The sequence below is a fragment of the Cornus florida genome, unplaced genomic scaffold (assembly GCF_030987335.1).
Source record: "Cornus florida cultivar Cherokee Brave unplaced genomic scaffold, ASM3098733v1 CherokeeBrave_3.0.0_Hap2_Chr08, whole genome shotgun sequence".
NCBI lineage: Eukaryota > Viridiplantae > Streptophyta > Magnoliopsida > Cornales > Cornaceae > Cornus > Cornus florida.
This window is the reverse complement of record NW_026775578.1, coordinates 22218931-22225002: the sequence shown is the minus strand read 5'-3', so window position 1 is coordinate 22225002 and position 6072 is coordinate 22218931. Positions and strand designations below refer to the sequence as shown.

Genomic DNA, 6072 nt, shown 5'->3' with positions numbered 1-6072 from the left:
GGTGAAACCTAAGTCATGTGGTGGGATGGGTTTCCGGGATGCGGAGGCTTTCAACCTTACTCTTCTAGCTAAAGTGGGGTGGAGATTTCAAGTGCAGAAGACGGATTTGTTGTTTGAAGTTTTGAAAGGAAAGTATTTTCCTTCCTCAGATTTTTTGAAAGCTGGGAAGGGGGATAATCCATCTTGGGTTTGGAGAAGTATCTTAGCAGCTAGAGCAGTGGTGGAAAAGGAGTTGCTACTGAGGTAGGAAATGAGAAAAAGGTTTTTTTTTTTGTTGGGAGGATAATTGGATTCCTCAATCAAAAAAATTTAGGCCATCCACTGTTGTGATTATTTTCAGGCTTTTCGAGTTTCAGATCTCATTGATGTTCGGACTAACCCTGGAAGCCGACTGTAATTTCTCAGGTATTTTGCGCTTCTGATGCTCGAAAAATTCTCCAACTTCCACTTAGTGCAGTGGAACAAGAGGATAAAATGGTATGGGGGTATGATAAAAAGGGGTATTTTCTCAGTAAAGGCTGCTTATTTAGTAGCTTTGGAGCTTTGTAAAGGGCGGGATCAAGGTAGCGGTGCTCAGATTGAAAGTAGTAGTGTTCAAATTTTGGAGAGCTATTGGAAAAAGCTATGGAAGGTTAAATTTTAGCCTAAGATTACGCATTTCCTTTGGAGTTGTTCATATAATAAAATTGCAATTTGTAAAAATTTGAAAAGAAAAAGATTGGTTGTGGATCATTCGTGTAAAGTTTGTGGCGTTGGTTTGGAATCTTTAAGGGTTTAGCAGCTACTGTGTGCTGGTTCCTATGGAAAGCGAGAAATGCTTTTGTTTTTAAGTTAGAGATGTGGTCTGTTGAAAAAATTGTTTCTATGGCTGTCAATAGTTTTATGGAATGTCATTGTGTTCGGGAACCTTAGGATTCGACTGTTCCTTCACCAATGGTGCTTATTGATCGATCTCCGGGATGGTTGAGGCCTCCTATGGTTGTTCTCAAGGCTACTATTGATGCGACCGTTGACAAAGTAAGAACTGAAATTGGTGGTTGGCTGGTCTTGAGAGATCATCAGGGACTACTGATTGCAGCAACAACCTTCTTTTTCTCTCATATTTCAGATCCATCTGTGGCTGAAGCATATATGTTGAGACAGGCTTTATTAAGGTTTGTTGGTTGGAGTTTCTCTAAGGTTCAATTTGAAATGGATGCTCAGATTATTGTTCGAATGGATTCAATGGAAAGCTTTCTTGTCCTTTACACTCGCAGATGTATATGGAGGACATTATTTATTGTTTGAACTCCTATCCTTCTTTCACAGTGCACTTTGTCAGTCGGGAAGGAAATGTCCCAGCTCATACTTTAGCTAAATATGCTTTGCAGATAAAAGGTAATCTATGTGCTGTTTTGAAGTGGAAAGAGGACATTTTGTTTTTTGTTTGAAACTTGATCAGTTGACAATTAGGACAATCCTGTGGCCTTTCTGGATTTTCGTAGTATACATTGCATATATAGCTCTTGCAGCTTTGTTGTTTTTTCAACCTTTTTACCTTCTGAAGCTCTATCAATGATTAGATTTAATGTATCATCATATTTTATGCTTTAGTGGCCAATCACCACAAATTGTTTCCTTGTGTATGGAATTCAATGGCTAAAGATTTCCAACCTTTTAGGAAGGTGGGTATTGAGTACCATGTTCTTGCTCACTAAGATGCCCAACCTTTTTTTTCCCCTTGACCCTCTCCCCAGACTCCGCAATGGCGGGAGCCTTGTACACTAAGCTAGCCCTTTTTTAATGAAAGGGAATGTCCTCCTTGGCATCTATGGTTGACTTAGGTTTTGGATCCTGGTAGAGGATTTACTCCAAAAAGACCCATGGCACCTCATATATACTTATGTAGGTCTTGTCTGATGTAAATTCCTGTCATTATTGTTTTCCCACTTCCAGCGCTTGTTTAACTTTGATGCAGCATTTTGCAGAGCTTCAAAGGAAGTTGGAGTGGTGTTATTCTTTGAGATGACAAAGGGCATCCTGTTCGCATTGCGACCTTGTTTTTCAGGGGAATTTCTAACCCGGAAGTAGCAGAGGCTTTTGTTCTCAAAGCCGGCATCCATCTTCTTCTTCAGTGGGACTATAGCTCTGTGGTGTCGGAGGGGGGCTGTCTGAACGTTATCAACCTTACACCTTCTTCTGCTATTTCAGCTTTGGTCATGGAGGATATTTGCTCTCTTTGTGCTTCTGCTAGTGGGCTTTCGTTGGCTTTGTACAGTGAGATCTTGAAATGGAATTGCCCACCATTTAGGTAAATGGACTCTTAGCCAAAAGCTTGGGGACGTTCATTGTTCTGTTTGGTCCTAGTGGCTTCTCAAGCTATTGAGGCAGATGCCTCTTCTGTTTTGAGCCCTGTTGGCTCTGTTTCACATTATTGTTTGATAAAGTTTGTGGATTTGTAAAACTTTTATTGGTAGTTCAATGTCTGCTAAATTGCTAATTAACAAGATCAATTGCTATCATCCCACAGATCACTTGATTGCACTGGATGCTAGTGCACGGTTAGTTACATAGCGTAGACTCGAGTTTGGTTCATTTACTTAATAAATGAACTCAAGGTGAATGTTGTGATGACCTAAGCCCGAGTTGTTTATGAACAAATCAGCTCATTTTTGCATCCTTCGGCATGGCAATTGCTGGGATTAGGCGAAAGCAGGGAGCATGGATTTCAAAAAAACCAATGGTATGGTTCATGGAGCAAGGAAGATACCTTGAGATCATATGTTGAGGTGGTATCAAGTTCTAATTTTCCCTCAAGTTCTAATTTTCTTTCTTGGTTATTTTATTTGGCAGATGCTGAATGTGAGCCTATGATGTTATTTTTCACCCTCATAAAGAAGCTGCTGTGACACTGTTTTAAGATGTTCTTTTTTCTTACCATATGATTATAAATACATTGTGCCCACATTACATAGTATGTGCATTTGCCAAAAATAATAATAAAAAATAAAAACCATAGTATGTGCATTTTTTCGAGAGCCTTGGATTATTGAGTATTGGCAGATTACGTATATAATGTTAGATTGGTATAAATTACCATTTCGTTGAAGACTAATGTGGACAATGCCAAATAAGTTCATAATAAATTTTTTATATCTATTTCAACAGATACTAATGATATATTCTCCAAATTCGGAATTGGAAGATGTGAGTAGGAGTGTGGGTTCGATCACTAATATTATGGTGATGTCATGTAATGGAGGATGCACATTTTTCTCACTTGGCATTCTCTGAATTCGGAGGATGTATCATTACTCTTTGACGAGACTAATAAGATATCTGTAAGTGTTTACAATGATACATCATATAAGGAAAAATTGTATTTGTTACGAAGGAATCTACAAATCTATAATGTATTGTTAATTAACTTTTAAAAAATAAAATATTTAAACATGTAATTCGTAATATAAATTTCAAGCTATGAACTTTTTCTATGATGATCTAATTTGTCAAGTGAAAGTTGTTTCCAATTAATCTGATTTTCTTCCACACCTTTGTTTGAGAGCAAAGTGGTCAAATTGATTTCTAGTTACATAGAATAACATTAAAAAAGAATAAGAAATTTTGGCCCCCAGAGTTATAACTCGTATGTCTAAATTTGTGCACCTTTGTTTTTTCCTGTAACTTCATATGAGAAAAATTAGGATGCTCAAGCAAATATTAATGTTTTTACCTTAGAAAAGTTAAATTGAAATGAAATTTATGCAAATCAATAGAGGTATGTTCTTCGAAGAGCTAACAACACTACTAAATACCAATTCATCTAGCATGATTACGTTCGAGATTTATAGAGGTCTCAAATAGGTATAATAGCATCTGTCACATTGAATTATTGAAACCTTTTATACACATATTTATCTATATACTCTATAATATAGATATATAGACATAAATTTGTGGTTGAAAACTTGTTGTTGCGTCTCATCAACTGGGAATTGCAAATCAAGAGATCCAAGTGTTGAAAGCTTGTAGAGTTGATAGTTTATCACAATAATTGCACTGATGTAAGCTAAACTGGCTTGGAGTGGCTTGATGTGACTTTTCATATAGCTATATAGTCCCACATCGGTTACATAGAGAAAGTCTTTACACTTAATATATGAAAAAGTTGCAAGAGACTAGCGTCCCTTTGGGGACATCCGATAAAATTGGAACGATACAGAGAAGATTAGCATGGCCCCTGCGCAAGGATGACACGCACAAATCGAGAAATGGTCCAAATTTTTTTTTGATCATTTTGCCCTCGATCCCATCATTTACTTTTACTAAAATACCCTTGTTATTTGTTATTTTCCCACCGAACCCCTGCTTACTCTCCACGCGTAAGGCTGTCTTATTGAGACGCACTAGAAGCTTACGATGGACTGCAAATTCTTCATTTGGCTATGTCTCTTGCATCAAATTCGAATTGCAACCATGTAACGAGTTTGAAGTTTCATCGATTACTCTGGTAAGTTAAGCTCTGTTTCTTTCTCTCTCTATAACTGCGGTTTATTTATGTAAATGTGTGTGTGCGTGTGCGTGTGTGTGTGTATATATGTTAATCTGTGGTTATTTTGGTTTCTGTTTGCGTCTTGGGAAAGGGTTAGTTCCTTCCAAGTTTCAATCCAAAAGCTTCAATGCGTATTTTGGTTTCTGTTGTTATCTGGGTTTTTCTCCCTTTTTTGTGGGTTGCTTTTGCCATTCGTATATTCTATTTTTTGGAATTCCTTTTTATTTCTCCATTTTCTTTTACGGTTCCTTTTTATCTGCAATGTGTGCACTATTATTATTATTATTATTATTATTATTTTTTGAGTGTGTGTGTGTTTTCCTTTAATTCCCAAATTGACAGTGGTGGACACTAATCCTATCCAAATTTAGCCCTCCTTATTTATTTATTTTGAAATAAAAAGGAAGTATTGTTTTATTTTTCTAATTTTGCTGGGAAGGGGGTGTTAAAGACTGCAGAGTTAGGTGGATACATACCATAACATCATTTGCTGGAAAGCATTATCAGTTTCTGGGCGTTTAATTCATGATAATGTTATTATTGTCCATGAAATTATGCATTTTCTGAAGAATATATAAGGCTATTAAATTACATATGTCTAAAGCTTATGATTGAGTTGAATGGGATATATTGTGACTGTTTTAGAGAGTCTGGGATTTGATTATAGATGGGTCAGACTCGTGCATGCTTGCATGAATACAGTGAGTTTTTTCGATTATTTTAAATGGGACTCCTTCAGGTATCAAGGGGCTTAAAGACAGGGGGACCCCTTACCTGTTTCTTGTTTAGATTTATTGCATAAGGAAGTGGCGAGAGGTAACATTAGTGGGTTAAAATTGGGTGGACAGCTCCTGTTATTTCCCATTTTGTTTTTCGCTGATGATTGCTTACTATTTTGTAAAGCCAATGAAGAGGAAATCTCTAAAATTAAACAAATTGTTGCCTTATATGAGTCAGCCTCTGGTCAAATTGTGAATTTTGACAAGTCCAGCCTCGTTTTTTTAGTCGAAATACTCCATTGTCAATCCAGTTTTGTTGAGGGATTTACTTAATATCCTTAAAAGAGTGGGGCCAAGAGAAGTATTTGGGCGGGGAGTTATTCAGTTTTATTAAAGATAATATTGCAAAGAAAATAAGGCAATGGAAAGGAAATTTTTTGTCGCTATGCTTACCCTCTTAAGCAATATCTTACTTCAAGCTCTACAATTTTTTTTTTATGACAGGTTGAAGAAACAATGGTTTCAGTTTTGGTGGGCTGTTTGGGAGGAAAAGTTTAAAACTCGTTGAATTAGTTTGGATTGTATGGTGAAACCTAAGTCATGCGGTGGGTTGGGTTTCCAGGATGTGGAGGCTTCAACCTTACTCTTCTAGCTTATGTGGGTTTGATTTGAATTAGTTTGTTGTTTGAAGTTCTGAAAGAAAAGTATTATCCTTCCTTAGATTTTTTGAAAGCTGGGAAGGGGCATAATCCATCTTGGGTTTGGAGAAGTATCTTGGCAGCTAGAGCAGTGAGGGAAAAGGGGTTGCTACTGAGGTAGGAA

At 36.9% G+C, this 6072-nt stretch overlaps 1 non-coding gene across 1 annotated transcript; it reads left to right on the top strand.

The window, feature by feature from the left end:
* The first annotated feature begins 4162 nt into the window (after positions 1-4162).
* LOC132271995 (U6 spliceosomal RNA) lies at positions 4163-4265 on the top strand. Its single transcript, XR_009469944.1, has one exon. It is a non-coding gene; the product is annotated as a U6 spliceosomal RNA (small nuclear RNA).
* Positions 4266-6072: the final 1807 nt, after the last annotated feature.